Raw genomic sequence first — 17024 nt, forward strand, 5'->3', positions numbered from 1 at the left:
AGTAGGGCAGATTGCGGGCTTTTACAAAGTGGTAGAGCCGAGTGACCCCAGGATGGCATAGGTCATTATGGAGAGCCTGCAAACGGTCCTCCTGTATACTGGCGCATGTTCCACGCGAGAGGGCATCCGAGGGCTCATTGAGTTTCCCTGGACGATACATGATGTCATAATTATAGGTGGAGAGTTCAATTCTCCACCGCAAGATCTTGTCGTTCTTGATCTTGCCCCTCAGCGTGTTATTAAACATGAACGCCACGGACCGCTGGTCCGTGATCAGGGTGAGCCATTTTTCCGCCAAGTAATGGCGCCAGTGCCTGACGGCCTCCACAATGGCCTGGGCCTCCTTTTCCACCGCTGAATGCCGAATTTCGGGGCCTTGGAGGGTGCGGGAAAAAAAAGCGACGGGCCTGCCCGCCTGGTTAAGTGTGGCGGCCAGGGCGAAATCAGATGCATCGCTCTCCACCTGAAAAGGGATGGACTCATCCAACAGCGTGCATCGTAGCTTTCGCGATGTCGGCTTTTAGTTTATCAAAGCCTAAGCGAGCCTCTGGTGTTAGGGGAAAAGAAGTGGACTTGATGAGCGGACGGGCTTTGTCCGCATAATTGGGAACACACTGTGCATAATAAGAGAAGAAGCCCATGCATCTCCTCAGTGCTTTTGCACTAGTGGGCAGGGGAAGTTCAAAGAGGGGACGCATACGGTCTGGATCAGGGCCAATGACCCGTTTTCCACCACGTATCCGAGGAAGGCTAAACGGCGCGTACGAAATACACACTTCTCCCTGTTGTAGGTCAGGTTCAGGCAAGATGCAGTGCGTAGGAAATTCAGGAGATTTGTGTCGTGGTCCTGCTGTTCAAGGCCGCAGATGGTGACGTTATCCAGGTACGGGAAGGTAGCCCGCAGCCCGTTCTGGTCCACCATTCGGTCCATAGCACGCTGGAAGACCGAGACCCCATTGGTGACACCAAAGGGAACCCTGAGAAAGTGATACAAGCGACCATCCACCTCAAAAGCCGTGTACTGTCGGTCCTCTGGGCGAATGGGGAGTTGGTGGTAGGCAGACCTGAGGTCTATGGTGGAGAACACCCGGTACTGCGCAATCTGATTGACCATGTCAGATATGCGCGGGAGGGGATACGCATCCAGCTGCGTGTATCTATTCATGGTCTGACTATAGTCAATGACCATCCGGGGTTTGTTCCCACTCTTAACCACCACGACCTGCGCTCTCCACGGACTAGCGCTAGGTTGTATGATCCTTTCCTTGAGGAGCCGCTGAACTTCAGATCGAATGAAGATCCGATCCTCAGCGCTGTAATGCCTACTCTTAGTCGCAATGGGCTTGCAGCCTGGCACAAGATTCTGGAACAGGGAGGGTGTGATAATCTTCAGCGTCGAGAGGCTACAGGCAATTGCGTTGGGCAATTTGGAAGCTGCTGTTCTCCCACTGAAAGCGGAGGGAGTGGCCCACCGTACTGTAGGGTTACACTCTTCAAGTGGACCATGAAGTTTAGTCCGAGAAGTATTGGCGCGCAAAGGTGCGGCAACACCAGGAGCTTGAAGCGCTCATAACTGTGCCTTGCACCGTTAAAGTTCCCACGCAACTCCCTAGCACGGTGACAGACCGGGACCTTGATGCCATAGAAATAGTCTGTTTGACAGGTTGAATCTGGAGTCCACACCGCTTCACAGCGTCTGGGTGGATAAAACTCTCAGTGCTCCCGCTGTCAAACAGACAATAATTCAAGTGGTTGTTTACCTGAATGTCCATCATAGACTTGTCGAGTCTATGAGGCTTGGCCTGGTCCAGGATGATCGACGCCACCGTTGGTTCATGAGCGCCACTGCAGGCAGCTGAAATTGACGAGGATGACCCCTGCTGGTCGTTCGCGGTCGGTGCCAACCAACATGGCCGCTCCCATAGGTCGCACGTGGGTGATTGCGCCAAAATCAGCGACCCCTGGTGGTCACGCATCTCCGACTCCGTCGACCGTAATGGCGTCATCCTGGCCTCGCACGTGGACGAAACCCTCGACGATGCAGACGACGAAGAACCGCGCTCCGAGGAATCGCAGGCCGCACTGCTGTTCCTAGAAGCATGTTTAGATCGGCATACTTTCGAATAGTGCCCCTTCTTACCGCAGGTGGAGCACAACACAGCTTTAGCGGGACACCGTTGCCGAGTATGCTTCGCTCCCCCACAGAAGTAACACCGTGGGCCGCCCGGAGCTGCTGCCGTCGTCAGGCTCGAGTGTGGGCACGCCATCACGCAGCTTTTCGAACTCGAGGGATGAGGAGGGATCAGCGACTGGTCCTGCCACGTTGTCTCCACGTGGTCTTCAGGATACACTATTAGACTTTTGGAGGCCGTCTCCAACATCTCCGCCAGTTCTATCGATTTAGTGAGGTCAAGATTACCTTGCTCCAGTAGTTTGAGTCGGATATAAGATGATCCGATTCCCACCACAAACGCATCTCGAGCGAGGTCGTTCATATTCTGGTCTGCTGACACTGCTTTGCAGTTACAGCCCCTGGCTAGCTGTAGGAGCTCGTTCGCGTATTCTTCCGTCGTTTCGCCGGGCTGCCGTCGTCAAGTGGCTAAGAGGTATCGAGCATGCATTTCATTTAGCGGTTTAATGTAACGCTTCTTAAGAAGCTCGAGGGCCTTTGTGTAGTTGGTGGCCGCACGGATCGCGAGGTATACGGTGTCGCTTACCCTTACATGGAGGACCCGGAGTCTGTCATCGTCTGTGGTGACCGCTGCGGAGGCTGCCAGGTCGTCCTCAAAACATTTCAACCAGTGGTCGAAGGTGTTAGAGGCGCCCGCCGCACATGGATCCAGTGTAAGACGTTTAGGTTTCAATATCTGCTCCATACTCTCTGTATCGTTTTTTTTTCTTCAACGAGAGTTTACTTAGCAGCAAATAAAATTGATGCGCGTTATCACACACGAGGCTTGAGGTGCTCAGGAAATAAAGGCTTTTATTTGCTGTTACAACGAAGCTACTAATTATATACACGATCCCAGACTGAGGGGTCCCAGACAGAGCAGTGACCTTTATACCTCTCCCAGGAGGCGGAGCCCGACTGGGATGTACCACAATAACTATAATACAAGGTGTAACAGCCCAACCCTAACCCCACCAGCAACAAGTAGAACAACACATCCCTAACCCCAACAGCAACATATATATACATACTTGTAGTACTGGCCAGACCCTGGCTCAGTACTATCTAGTGGGAACCAACGATGGTTCACCACAGTCATCCCGATCTCAGTGCAGCCGGACTTTGCCAGTAGGTTTATGCCCCGCCCCCTCGCATGATGTTGTAAAACGCTCCCGGCTTGTTTTTTTTACAGAGTGTGATAAGATCTGTAGAGAAACATAAACACACCGTTTTTCGCACCAGAACCAACAATGTGCCAAATTTTGGTAAGATCACCCCCCAAGTCATATGATGAGTTTGTGATTTGATTTGATTTGGTTTGATTTATTATTGTCACATGTATTAGCATGTGTTGTTTCTTGTGTGCTATACAAAGCAAATCGTTCATAGAGAAGGAAAGAGAGAGTGCAGAATGTAGTGTTACAGTTATAGCTGAAAAAGACTAACTTAATGCAGGGTAGGTCCATTCAAAAGTCTGATGGTAGCAGGGAAGAAGCTGTTCTTATGTCAGTTGGGACATGACCTCAGACTTTTGTGGCTTTTTCCCGATGGAAGAAGGTGGAAGAGAGAATGCCCGGGTTAAGTGGGGTCCTTAATTATGCTGGCTGCTTTGCCGAGGCAGTGGGATGTGTAGACAGAGTCAATAGATGGGAGGCTGGTTTGTGTGATCGATTGGGCTACATTCATGACTTTTTGAATTTCTTGTGGTCTTGGGATGAGCAGGAGCCATACCAAGCTGTGATACAGAAAGAATGCTTTCAATGGTGCATCTGTAAAAGTTGTTGAGAGTCGTAGCTGACATGCCAAATTTCCTAACTTCATAATGAGTTGACATAGATTGTGTGTTAATTTTAACCTAAAATTAATTATTGATATCAGTTTCCTGACATTGTAGCTGAGATTGCCAATAACTCTACTGCTATGAGTCAAATTTATCGTATTGTGCTTTTTTCTGTAAGTGTAAGTACCAGTCTAAGTCTGATAGCACATGTTTCTGGCTTAGCTGTATCATTGTAACTCATAAACCATTTACTAATCCTACTATCATTTGTAAAAGATGAAATTTAACTCTTTGTTATGTTATTAATTTCATTCACTGATTCCTGTGTGGAATATTCACAGGGTGAGATCCCCTTTGTCTCATTATTATTAGTGACCGCTTTCTTTGTTTCCTCTGGCCCTTGAGTGGGGTGATCTGTGCAACAAGAAAGTCCACCTTTCCCCATAATTTCTGTTAAATTCCATAATATTCCAGTCATCTATTGTAATTGAACTCTGGATGATGTCAACTTTGATAGATGCTCATTATCTCTGATACCACCTAACTATAGATCGCCTTAATCAATAGCATTGAAAATAACATCATGCATGGACTGCTCCAGCTCTCCATTCATCTGTATTCATCTTGTGGATACTCTTCACCTGGTTAATTTGCTACCTTTATTGTTCCAATCCAAATTATTTACCCATTCACTTTAATTTTGCTCAGTTTGACAGATATCGGTGTGTTTAATTCTATCTCAATTGTTTTAAAATAATTTTTTCAATGGAGTACATGATCATTTTTCAATGGAGTACATGAGTACTTGATCATTTAATTTGTTTCACTAGCCCTATTAACCATTTCATGCCAGCTTTTTATGTCAAGTACTGTACATGCCTGAGACCTTTACCTCAATACATTATTCCAAGTACTTCCAAACCCTTGAACTGATTTATTGCATATCACTTACTTCACATGTAACTCATTTGCACTTTAATACAGTGCCCCCAAGTGTCATGCTACACATTTGTTAATTCCTTGTGATTTTATCAAAAGATCACAATGTTATTGCTCATCTCTCAAAGTATGGTCCAGATGCTTCATTGGTGATGTCAAATTTTGTTTTCTTAAAAAAAGCATAGAAAAGAACACAAATATCACTAAGAGAAAGCTATCAATTTACTAGCCTCATCTATCCTTTCCTTTCATTAGAATATGCATCAATGCTAAATTGAAATGTTCCACTGAATTGCATCCAATATCTCAATTCCACATTGCTATTATTATTTCTTGTCTCTATCTTCTACCTTCAGTTAATTCTATCTAATTTGATGGATCCCATTGATGACTATTCAATTCCAGCCAGGAGCCCTGGAGAAATCCTGCAATCCAGTAAAATACTCTCATATCTTTGAAACAGAAATCAAATATTTCTATTTGATTCCAGGCATTAACATGTTTTGATTGCTTGTTCTTTAGCTTAGATTACGTCATTTAAAAAAAATTAACTTCCTAAATCAGAGCACTTTTCACAACACAGAATTGCCTCAAATTCAAGAAACAGTGTTGTTTGGCTGACAGATTTCCATTGACGTTTATTTAACTTTTCCTATAAAAGAAACTTTGTTCTTATATCCATAGAAGCCACCTAAACTGTGTGTAAGATTGTTGTTTTGTCTTCTTAAAATCCCTTTCAATGTCAGTTATTTTTTATCGTCGTCATTCTTGTTATCAAATAGATTCTACTTTTAATTTTGTCCTGCCTTATTCTACTATTGCCCAGCCTGTTCCTGGTTCTCCATTCACTAGCTGCTGTAACTTGTTGATAAACAGGGTCACATCAGCCTCCTTTAATGGGTCCTCTCTTACTCTATTCACTTTCTCCATAAGACCATAAGACCATAAGACAGAGGAGCCGAATTAGGCCACGTGGCCCATCGAGCCTTCTCCGCCATTCAATCATGGCTGATATTTTTCTTCGCGTCCCTGGCGATGTGAGGCAGCAACGCTAACTGTGCCACCGTGCCATCTCCTAACTGCTGATTGCGTGTTTGTGGTGAACCATAGTTGGTTACCACTATGAGTGCTGAGCCATGGATGGTCAGCACTATGGGGTTTGTAGATATGTTACTGTAATTACTGTTGGTGTTAGGGTTGGGCTGTTCTACCTGTTGATATTGTTCTGTGGTACACTCCAGTTGGCTCCGCCTACCTGGGGAAGTATAAAGGTCACTGCACTGCCTGGAGACCCTTTAGTCTGGGATTGTATTGTATATAGTGTGCTCCATTCTTGTCAGTAATAAAAGCCTTTATTTCCCGGGTACATTCTAGCCTCCCGAGTGATTTAATCGCGCATCAGTGTTAGAATAATAAACTACAGGTCACTAAAGTGTAGTAATTCCCAATTCCTGTAAAAGTATCAATACATCTTCAGCTGATATGAGCTTCAAGTGAGCAACTGTTAGCAGAGAGTTTTAATTCTCTGCTCATTTGGAAAGGAGTGAAGTGAAAATTCTCAAATAGACGTCATTGTGCTACCACCCTCCTATTCAATCTAACAAGAACACAGTCTGGGACTCATTTTTATTTAACGATCTCTCCTTTTAAACTTTGTTTTCAATATCTGATATCAAAATTTGCTTTTTCATTGCGTTACAATTCAGATCAGAAACTCTGAAGTGTTTTATGAAGTCCGCCTGGATCATAGGTTTTGCACTTTGAATTTGGCTAGAGTAAGCATGATATGGGCAGCATGGTGGCACAGTGGTTAGCACTACTGCCTCACAGTGCCAGGGACCTGGGTTCGATTCCCAGCTTGGGTCACTATCTGTGTGGGGTTTGCACATTCTTCCTGTATCTGTGTGGGTTTTCTCTGGATGCTCCGGTTTCCTCTCCCAATCCAAAGATGTGCAGGTTAGGTGGATTGGCCATGCTAAATTACCCCTTAGTGTCAGGGAGACTAGCAAGGATAAATGCATGGGGTTATGGGGATAGGGCCTGGGTGGGATTGTGGTCAGTGTGGGCTCCATGGGCCGAATGGCTTCCTTCTGCACTGTAGGATTCTATGATTCTATGTCTCACTTCAGATATGATTCAAATAACCCACTAGGGAACTTTTATCAAACAAAGTTTATTTAAGAATACAGTTAACATGTACGGAAAGAAAATTAGCAATACCTTTTATCAATTATAGACAAAAACCAAACAACCATGATAATGTATAACCCTTAACAAATATATCTAAAATATTCCAATCAAACTGAACTTCCCAAAGACAAAACCTTTCCACAGGTTTAACACAGCAACAACTAATTCTCATGTGATACTGGAACTGAGTCCTTTGGTTGGAGAGTAGAAACCCTGACTTCTCAGCCTTGTAATTTCTTGCGGCCCTCTGGATACAGCCAGAACAGTTTGAAGTTAGAACAGCTTCCCAGAACACCAGGGTGACACTCTAGGAAAGCTAACCACCAACAGCCAACTTTCTACTCCAGGAAGGCAAGAAGCTGAGCTTTCAGTGAACCAGCAGAATTTCCAAATCCAGGAGAGAGAGAAACACTTCTTTTCAGCTTGATATCCCTTCTAAACTAAAACTGCAGCCTGCAGCCAAACAGGAAATGAAACCTTAAGTTAACTAGGAAGGAAAATAAAAACTGTCCAAAACACATGACCTGTCAACCAGTCTTCCTCCTAACAACAGAATCATAAAACCATCCTAGAAAGTACCTGAGGCCCATAGTAAAAATGAACAAAACCACATTTAAGCCATTGAAGTAGCAATAAAAGGACTCCTCTAGACAGACCGGCAACAATGAAAAAAGCTGAGGCTGTGAGAGCTGCAGAGAACAGAAAAAAACATTTCTTAAAGGTACACTAACGTCACAATTGTGCCACTTCTGACAAGATCAATCCAACACAGGATTGGTCATAATCATTTTAAATATCGTAAATTCCAATCAATGCTATCAAATTAAAAACTCTCATTCTCACATGCTTATCAAAATATCCAGGAATCACGCCTCTGGCCAGTAAGTATAACGCCAGGTTCATAACATTTGAAAAATAAACTTTATTAATGATAATACCCTTTTGTTAGACTTTTGAATTAAATCACTTAAACTACCATCACAATATCAGGCAGAAGACATTAAACCCTGAAGCATTCACATACACAAGGAGAGAAACATAGCACAAGCTTTAATATGAATTACGCAAGCGTTATTGTGGTACTGTCTTTAAACTTCCAAAATACTAATAATTAAAAACTGAAGGTTAATTTTCCCAAAAGATAAACCTGATCAAATGTAGCCCAAAAGAATGCTAAAACAAATCTATGAACATTCACATGAAACAAATGAAACACACAGCGCAGGATTTAATGGCCTCGCTCATCCCAAAACCATAAAATCCCACCCGAGGTCAACGGATCTTTCCATGCTCCACTGGTTGCCTATTCCGATTCCCGGGGTGGGCGGGATGGTAAAATTCCAGCCATAGACTCTCACAGCTCGTGATTTCAAACAGTTAAGTCTCAACATTCTCTCGCAGTTATGGCTTCTTAAAGAGACAGAGCACTACAAGCTCACGGTCCCTTGCTTAAAATTTAAAAAAAAAACTTCATTCTCCTTCATTACAACTTACCTTTTTTGTTCCATTTAAGCCAATTTCCAATGTCTGATTTGATAGGCATCACCTAATCATTGTCGATTCAAACTCCCAATGAAATACTGCCTGCAAAATATTTGTTCTTTACCTGGGGGTGACGTGATAATGTAATAAAATTCTCGTACAAACTCCTCTCGGCAATGTTTATGCTTTCCACTTTGCACAGGCATACTTTCATCATTCCAGGTAGTTCTATAACGAGATAAACTCAAAGCGTCAAAAGCATTCCCAGTTCGTTAGCTCCAGGGGAGTGAAGAAAAGCATTGACCCATAACTTCTGTAAGAAGTCTCACAGCAGCAGGTTAAAGTCCAACAGGTTTATTTGGTAGCACAACCAAATTTTGTGGCTTGTGCTATCAAATAAATCTGTTGGACTTTAACCTGGTGTTGTGAGACTTCTTACTGTGCTCACCCCAGTTGAACGCCAGCATTTCCACACCATAACTTCTGGTCAGTGGCGGAAAGCTATGGGCTGCCAGCAATAAAATAAACTTTTGTGCACTTAAATAGTGCCCGAATTCCCGATGGGAGCAGCAGCCGTCGGCCTTCAGTGGAACAGTCACAGGCCCCAGTGAGATGCAGGAGGTCCCTAAACAGGCCAATTTATGATGGGGCCATAGTGGGAATGCCCATTGAGATCCAGCTTGGAAATAGCAATTTTGCATTGAAAACTGAAAAGTATTTCCCTACTATTTTAAAAGGTATGCTGAAGCTTCGTTAAATCTTTTTTTTTTGCTATTTCTTCTGAGTAGTTAATCCTATTGTTATTGGCTCATTTAAAATGTAATTTGTATTTTTTTATGATTGAAGATGTGGGAAACCAGGGAGCAATCTAGTCTCCCTGACAACTTTGTCTGCAAGAAGTGTGTCCAGCTGCAGCTTCTCACAGACTGCATTGTTCAGTTGGAGTGGCAGCTGGATGCACTGCGGAGTGTACAGGGGGCAGAAAGTGTGATAGACACTAGTTACAGGGAGGTTGTCACACCACAGGTTCAGTCAGGTGGATGGGTGACTCCAAGGAGAGGCAGGCAGGTAGTGCAGGAGTCTCCTGTGGCTATTCCCTTTTCAAACAGGTATGCCGCTTTGGATACTGTTGAAAGGGATATCCTCTCAGGGGAAATTACCAGCAGCAGCCAGGCCTATGACACCACATCTGGTTCTGCTGTAGAACTTGGTCGGGCAAAGAACAAGCGTGCACTAGTAATAGGGAACTCGCTAGTTAAAGGTACAGACAGGACTTTCTGTGGCCGCGATCGAGACTCCAGATGGTGTTGCCTCCTTGGGTGCCAGGGTCAAAGACGTCTCTGAGCGGTTAAAGAACAATCTTAAGGGGGAGGGTGAGCAGCCAAAAATCGTTGTACACCTTGGTATCAACGTCATAGGTCGGTGAAGCAATGAGGTCCTGAACTGTGAATATAGAGAGTTAGGCAGCAAGTTAAAGTGCAGGACCTCGAGGATAGTAATTTCTGGACTACTGCCGGTGTCACGTGTTGATGAGAGTAGGAATAGGAAGATTAGGCAGATGAATGTGTGGCTTGAGTACTGGTGCAGGGGGCCGGGATTTAGATTTGTGGATCATAGAAACCCTACAGTACAGAAAGAGGCCATTTGGCCCATCGAGTCTGCACCCGACCACAATCCCACCCAGGCCTACCCACATATCCCTACAGATTTACCCACTAATCCCTCTAACCTACGCATCTCAGGACACTAAGGGCAATTTTTAGCATGGCCAATCAACCTAACCCGCACAACTTGGACTGTGGGAGGAAATCGGAGCACCCGGAGGAAACCCACGCAGACACGAGGAGAATGTGCAAACTCCACACAGACAGTGACCCAAGCCGGGAATCAAACCCAGGTCCCTGGAGCTGTGAAGCAGCAGTGCTAACCACTGTGCTACCGTGCCGCCCATCATTGGGATATCTTCCGGGGCAGACCTGTTCAAGAGGAACGGGTTACACCTGAACTGGAGGGGAACTAATATCCTGGTGGGGAGCTTTGCTAGAGCCACTTGGGAGGGTTTAAATTAGTTTGTCAGGAGAGTGGGACCCAAATCAGTAAGAAGACAGAAGAGAAGGTTGAGGATAGCACAGAAGTTAAAGAGAGCACATTAAATGGTAAAGGCTATATCAGTAATCCGCATATTAGACGGTTCAGGGAAGAGCAGGGAGCAAGGAAAGGCTATATTAAACTGCATTTATTTCAATGCAAGAGGCCTGATGGGCAAGGCAGATGAATTCAGGGCATGGATGGATACATGGGACTGGGATATTATAGCTATTACCGAAACATGGCTAAGGGGGGAATAGGACTGGTAGCTTAATGTTCCAGGGTTGAGATGCTATTGGAAAGATAGAACAGGGGGTAAGCGAGGAGGGGGAGTTGTGTTTTGTTTAAAGAGAACATCACGGCAGTACTGAGAGGGGATATTTCTGAAGGTTCGCCCACTGAGTCTATATGGGTAGAACTGAGAAATAAAAAAGGGGAGATCACTTTGATAGGATTGTACTATAAGCCCCCAAGTAGTCAGCAGGAAATTGAGGAACAAATATGTAAGGGGATTACAGATAACTCCAGGAGAATTGGGTGGTCATAGTAGGGGACAGTAACTTTCCCAACATTGACTGGGACAGCCATAGCATTAGGGGCTTGGATGGAGAGAAATTTGTTGAGTGTATTCAGGAGGAATTTCTCAATCACTTTGTGGATGGTCCGACGAGAGAGGGGGCAAAACTTGACCTCCTCTTGGGAAATAAAGAAGGGCAGGTGTTAGTGGGGGAAGTGTTAGCGAGGGATCACTTTGGGACCAGCGACCATAATTACATTAGTTTTAAGATAGCTATGGAAAATGATATGTCTGGCCCAAAAATTAAAATTTTAAATTGGGGCAAGACCAATTTTGATGGTATCAGACAAGAACTTTCAAAAGTTGATTGGGGGAGACTGTTGGCAGGCAAAGAGACATCTGGTAAGTGGGAGACTTTCAAAATGGTGTTAACCAGGGTTCATGGTAAGCACATTCATTTTAGAGTGAAGGGCAAGGTTGGTAGAAGTAAGGAATCCTGGATGACGCGGGATATTGAGACCCTGGTCAAAAAGAAGAAGGAGGCATATGACATACATAGGCAGCTGTGATCAAGTGTATCCCTTGAGGAGTATAGGGGGTGTCAGGGTAGAAATAAGAGAGAAATTAGGAGGGCAGAATGGGGACAGGAGATTGCTTTGGCAGGTAAAGCAAAAGAGAATCCAAAGAGCTTCTGCAAATATATAAAGGGCAAAGAGTAACTAGGGAAAGAATAGGACCTCAAGGCTCAACAAGGTTATCTATGTGCAGATCTGCAAGAGATGGATGAGATCCTAAATGAATATTTCTCATCAGTATTTACTGTTGAGAAAGGCATGGATGTTAGGGAACTTGAGGAAATAGATAGTGATATCTTGAGGAGTGTACATAAAGTCATAGAGGTTTGCAACATGGAAACAGGCCCTTCGGCCCAACTTGTCCATGCTGTCCAGTTTTACATATTACAGAGAAAGAGGTGCTGGAAGTCTGAAAGCGCATTAAGGTAGATAAATCCCCGTGACCTGATGAAGTGTATCCCAGGATGTTGTGGGAGGCTAGGGAGGAAATTGCAGGTCCTCTAGCAGAGATATTCGAATCATCGACAGCCACAGATGAGATGCCTGAAGATTGGTTGGTGGCAAATGTTGTGCCTTTGCTTAAGAAGGGCTGCGTGGAAAAGCCTGGGAACTATAGGCCAGTGAGCCTAACTCCTGTAGTGGGTAAGTTGTTAGAAGGTATTCTGAGAGACAGGATCTACAGGATGTTAGAGAGGCAAAGACTGACATTCAGCATGGCTTTGTGAGTGAGGTCTATAAAATAATGAGGGGCATAGATAAGGCAGATAGCCAACATCTTTTCCCAATGGTAGGGGAGTCTAAAACTAGAGGGCATAGGTTTAAGGTGAGAAGGGAGAGATGCAAAAGGGTCCAGAGGAGCAATTTTTTCACACAGAGTGTTGTGAGTGTCTGGAACAAGCTGCTAGAGGTAGTAATAGAGGTGGGTACAATTTTGTCTTTTAAAAAAGTATTTAGACAGTTACATGGGTAAGATTGGTATGGAGGGATATGGGCCAAACGTCAGCAATTGGGACTAGCTTAATGGTAAAAGCTGGGCGGCATGGACAAGTTGGGCGAAAGGGCCTGTTTCCGTGTTGTAAACCTCTATGGGCCCGATTTGACCAGAAACGGGCACGAAAACATGGTAAAGTTGGGCGTGAGGCCATTAACGCGATCCGCACCCACATCCGTGCAGATGCCCACTTTACCAAGGCCCGAAAATGGCCATGATCCGATTCACGCCCGAAACAGGCGCAATGGCGATTTAAATGCATTTGCATGCATTTAAATTGAATTAATGAACTGCCCGCCCAACTTTATCAGCATCTCCCCCTTTACATTCGCGTTTGCATGTCCAGATTCAGCGCGAAACAGACCTGCTCGGCAAAGGTCTGTTTCGGGCGCTCCAGCTGCTGAAGAGGTAAGTTCAGAGCTTCCAACAGCTCTCTGACTCAGATCGGTGGTGGGGGGGGGGGGAGGGGGAGGCGGGCCAGATCATTCTCTGGTAGGGGGGGGGAGCGGGGCGGGGGGAGCGAGAGAAGGGAGGCCCGGTCATTTTCTGGTTGGGGGGGGAGGAGGTGGGTCAGATGTATCTTTGGTGGATGGGGGGGGGGAGGGAGGAGGGAGGCCAGGTTGTTGTCTGTTGGAGGGGGGTGGGGAGGGGGGAGGCAGGCCCGATCATTCTCTGGTGGGGGGAAGGGAGGAGGTGGCAGGTCAGATGTATCTCTGGTGGGGGCGTGGAGGCGGGGGGGGGGCGGCGGGGGGGCGGCTGGTGGAGGAGGGAGGCCCGATCATTGTCTGGTGGAGGGGTGGGGGGAGGGAGGCCAGATCGTTGTCTGGTGGGGGAGGGGAGAGATAATTCTAACCCATCACATTTCTAATTCTGATCATTCCTGTTATAAATGCTACTTTGATTATATTTCACTTGCCATGAATGTTGTTTTATTTCCCTACACTAGCAAGTTCAGGAGAAGTAGAAATTATCTTATTACCATTTCCCAAATTATCTTCTCAACTTGGAAATGCAGCTCTTAGAATTTACTGCAAGTTGGCTGCTGCTAAACACAATTCCAAAGGTTGTTGAATCAAGCAACAGTTATTTGTACACGCACCCATATGTTTTATACACAACTTCAATAAAGGCCTGGATATGTACCTCGGTGGATTTTGCAAGTACAGGCAGCAGAGGGAAGGAATTCCACACCTATAATAGTGCATGTGCACTTAATTAGTGAAACTGTCAAAGTACTCGGTTGTGAGTATGTGAAATATACTGGGAGGGAGGCCAGATGGATCTCTGGTCGGGGGGGGGGGGGGATGTTCAGCGAGATCCGCTGCCATTCTGCGGGCAATCGGTGGGGGGGGAAAGGGGGCAGAGGATCACGATCGGTCTGGGTAGGGGGGGTGTGGATAAGGGGGAAAGTTATGTTGTAGGGGTGGGGGTGATGTCTGTGGGACCCATCGCTCCCGCGCCGCTTTATTAGCTTTTTGCGGCCCGGGAGCAATGTGACAGCTGCGCGATTTTCAATTTTTTATTCTAACGGCGCATGCGCAGTTCAGAGCTCTGATCGTTTCGGGTGCGCTAAGCCCCGCCCACAGCTCGATACAGACCGCAATTTTGTTTTCAGGCTGAGTGTGTATGGGGGCGCCTGAAAGCAGACTTCCCAGTTGGATCTGAATTATGCCCAGATTCAGCACTTAGAATGAAAATGGTAAAATCGGGCCTTATGAGTCTTTGAGTATTTAATGTATAAACGCACATAGGTTTTGTTATTCGTTCTAAATTTGTGAAACTATTTAAATCTGCATTATCTTATTATATAACTTTATGTGTGACATGTTTATAAGTGTTCATATGTTTTAATTTAGTATACGGAAACTGAAAATGTAATTGGGAAGATGAGGGGTCAGAAATTCTTGGACCATGATTTGGATACCTTATTGCATGATTTTGAGCAAAGCAGAGTGCACATTTTGGCCCGGGTAAAATCTAGATGTGTTTATCATTAGTTTTCTTCTGCCTTGCTTACTTCATTTATAATTTTCATATTTAACAAGCTGTATGTTTCAATAAAGCATTTCTATTATTTCATATTTAAATGTTTTGTTTCAATAAAGCATTCATAGAATTTTGCAGTTTACTGGAAAACATTTATTAACAAAAATACTAAACATTTTACTTTTGAGGCTGTACTATGACTTTTCTTTAATTGCCTCATCTTTTGAAAAGTTTGTATAAAATATATTTTTTCTCTAACACAATGATCAATAAAACATTTTTATACATTAATACGGGGTGGCACAGTGGTTAGCACTGCTGCCTCACAACGCCAGGGACTTGGGTTCAATTCCCAACTTGGGTCACTGTCAGTGTGGAATTTGCACAGTCTCCCTCTGTCTGCGTGGGTTTCCTCTGGGTGCTCCAGTTTCCTCCCACAGTCCAAAGGTCTGCGGGTTAGGTGGATTAGCCATGCTAAATTTCCCCTTAATGTCAGGGGGACTAGCTAGCTTTAATGCATGGGGTTATGGGGATAGGGCCTGGGTGGGATTGTGGTTGGTGCAAACTCGATGGGCTGAATGGCCTCCTTCTGCACTGTAGGATTCTATGATTCTATGAATACAACAGTTCTGTTTTCTCTAAACAAGGAGGTGAGGGAGGGATATGGGGAAGGGTGGAGAGGGGGAAGGGGTAGAGAAGAAGATGGGGTGGAGAGGGGGAGGAGTGGGGGAGGAGAGGGGAAGAGGATGGGAGCGAAAGGTTTAGATTTTACATGTAGCTTGACTCTTTCGCACGTATATCAAAGGTTCAAAAACAACTTCAGTTGAGAAGCCAAGCTAAAAGTGCAATGTACCAGCAGTGGTGGAACATGACTCCAGATTTTCAATCTGCACTGAACTCTGTAATACCTATCAGAGTGATAGTTCACATCAATTCACAGGATACTTGCATATGTCATCTTAAGGAATACTTTCCTTAAGGAATACTTTCCTAAAGCAATTGAATGAGCAATTTGCATAAGGATCAATGTTGTATCAGAGAGACTCTTAAAATTGGGGGTAACACTGCTTAAAATACATTGCAAAATCCAAATGGGCTTCAACTAAAACTTATTCCAGACACTAACATCCACCTTGTTATATATGAACATACTTTTTTTACTGGCATTAATTGTCATGGAAAAGTTGTAAAATATTTTTTAAAAATCTTTCACTTTCTGTCCATTGTACGTATGTTAAACACCTTTTTAAGACATTTACAAAAAACATTAACCCACCCAAAAACCCATCCACCCTGTTGCCTCTACTCGCTGCAGCTCGACCAAAAAATAAGTGTAAATAAATAAGGGCAAAAAACTCACCTATCACCGGTGCAAGTGACGGAAGTTAGGGTGAGTTTGCAGCTCAGCGCTTCAATACTGGCAGCTTTACAAACCTCAATCGGAAGTTCAAACTTGGCGCTGTTTCAGCACACATCTTCCGTTTTGTCCTGATGAGCATGTGTGGCGCAGAATCGCCTTAAGTCGGCATTCGGTCTGGAAGTTGCGGGCTATTGTTTCTTGGCAACTAAACACAAATCAACTGTCTGCTGAAAGGGTTAACTTTTCACAGAATCTAAAGGGTGAAAAAAATTGGCATGGGTTTTTAAATTGGCAGTCGCGTCACTTAATGTAATTTAAACTAACCACAACAAAGAACAGAAATAACTCAGTGTTAAACTTACTCGATTAAGTGTTTTGTTATGCTTTGCCAACTTTTATCAACCTTGCCAACACTGCATTGCTTTTTTTCTATCCTTTTTCTTCTTTAAATCAATTTTTAATTTCTGTTGCTTGTTATTTTGTTACAAGTTTCCCCTCTTCCTCCTCTCCACCCTTCCTCATATCCCACTCTCACCTCCTTCTTGCAAGTTTGAAAGAAATCTTAACAGTTCATTTTTTAAAAACTCAAATATTTTGAAAAGATCAAATTGGATCGCTGCCAAGTTTATCTTTTAATCAGGAACAGACAGAGCTTGATGACCTTGACCTTGAACAGCGTGATTTCAAATTCAAACGAATCTCACAAATTCTAAAGCAGTCTGAATTTCTTTTAAACAGAAACGGAACCCACTCCTGTTTTTGCAATTTTTTTAAGGTGATGTGTAGGATCATAGTCCTTTCACCTCCCCATTTTGTAATGAACTTGAGTCCCGCCTTTTGGCATTTGGCGGCACAGTGGTTAGCACTGCTGCCTCAGTGTCAGGGACCTGGGTTCAATTCCAGCCTTGGGTCACTGTTTGTGTGGAGCTTGCACATTCTCCCTGTG

The 17024-nt window shown here is 44.5% G+C and overlaps 1 long non-coding RNA gene across 1 annotated transcript in view; it reads right to left on the bottom strand.

The window, feature by feature from the left end:
- Window positions 1-16121, bottom strand: part of LOC144492812 (uncharacterized) — a 74562-nt gene extending 58441 nt beyond the window's left edge. The window contains exon 1 of the long non-coding RNA XR_013497640.1: window positions 16079-16121. This is a non-coding gene — a long non-coding RNA (uncharacterized LOC144492812). The remainder of the gene's footprint in view (window positions 1-16078) is intronic.
- Between the last annotated feature and the right edge of the window lie 903 nt (window positions 16122-17024).

This window comes from Mustelus asterias, chromosome 4, assembly GCF_964213995.1.
Source record: "Mustelus asterias chromosome 4, sMusAst1.hap1.1, whole genome shotgun sequence".
Classification (NCBI taxonomy): domain Eukaryota; kingdom Metazoa; phylum Chordata; class Chondrichthyes; order Carcharhiniformes; family Triakidae; genus Mustelus; species Mustelus asterias.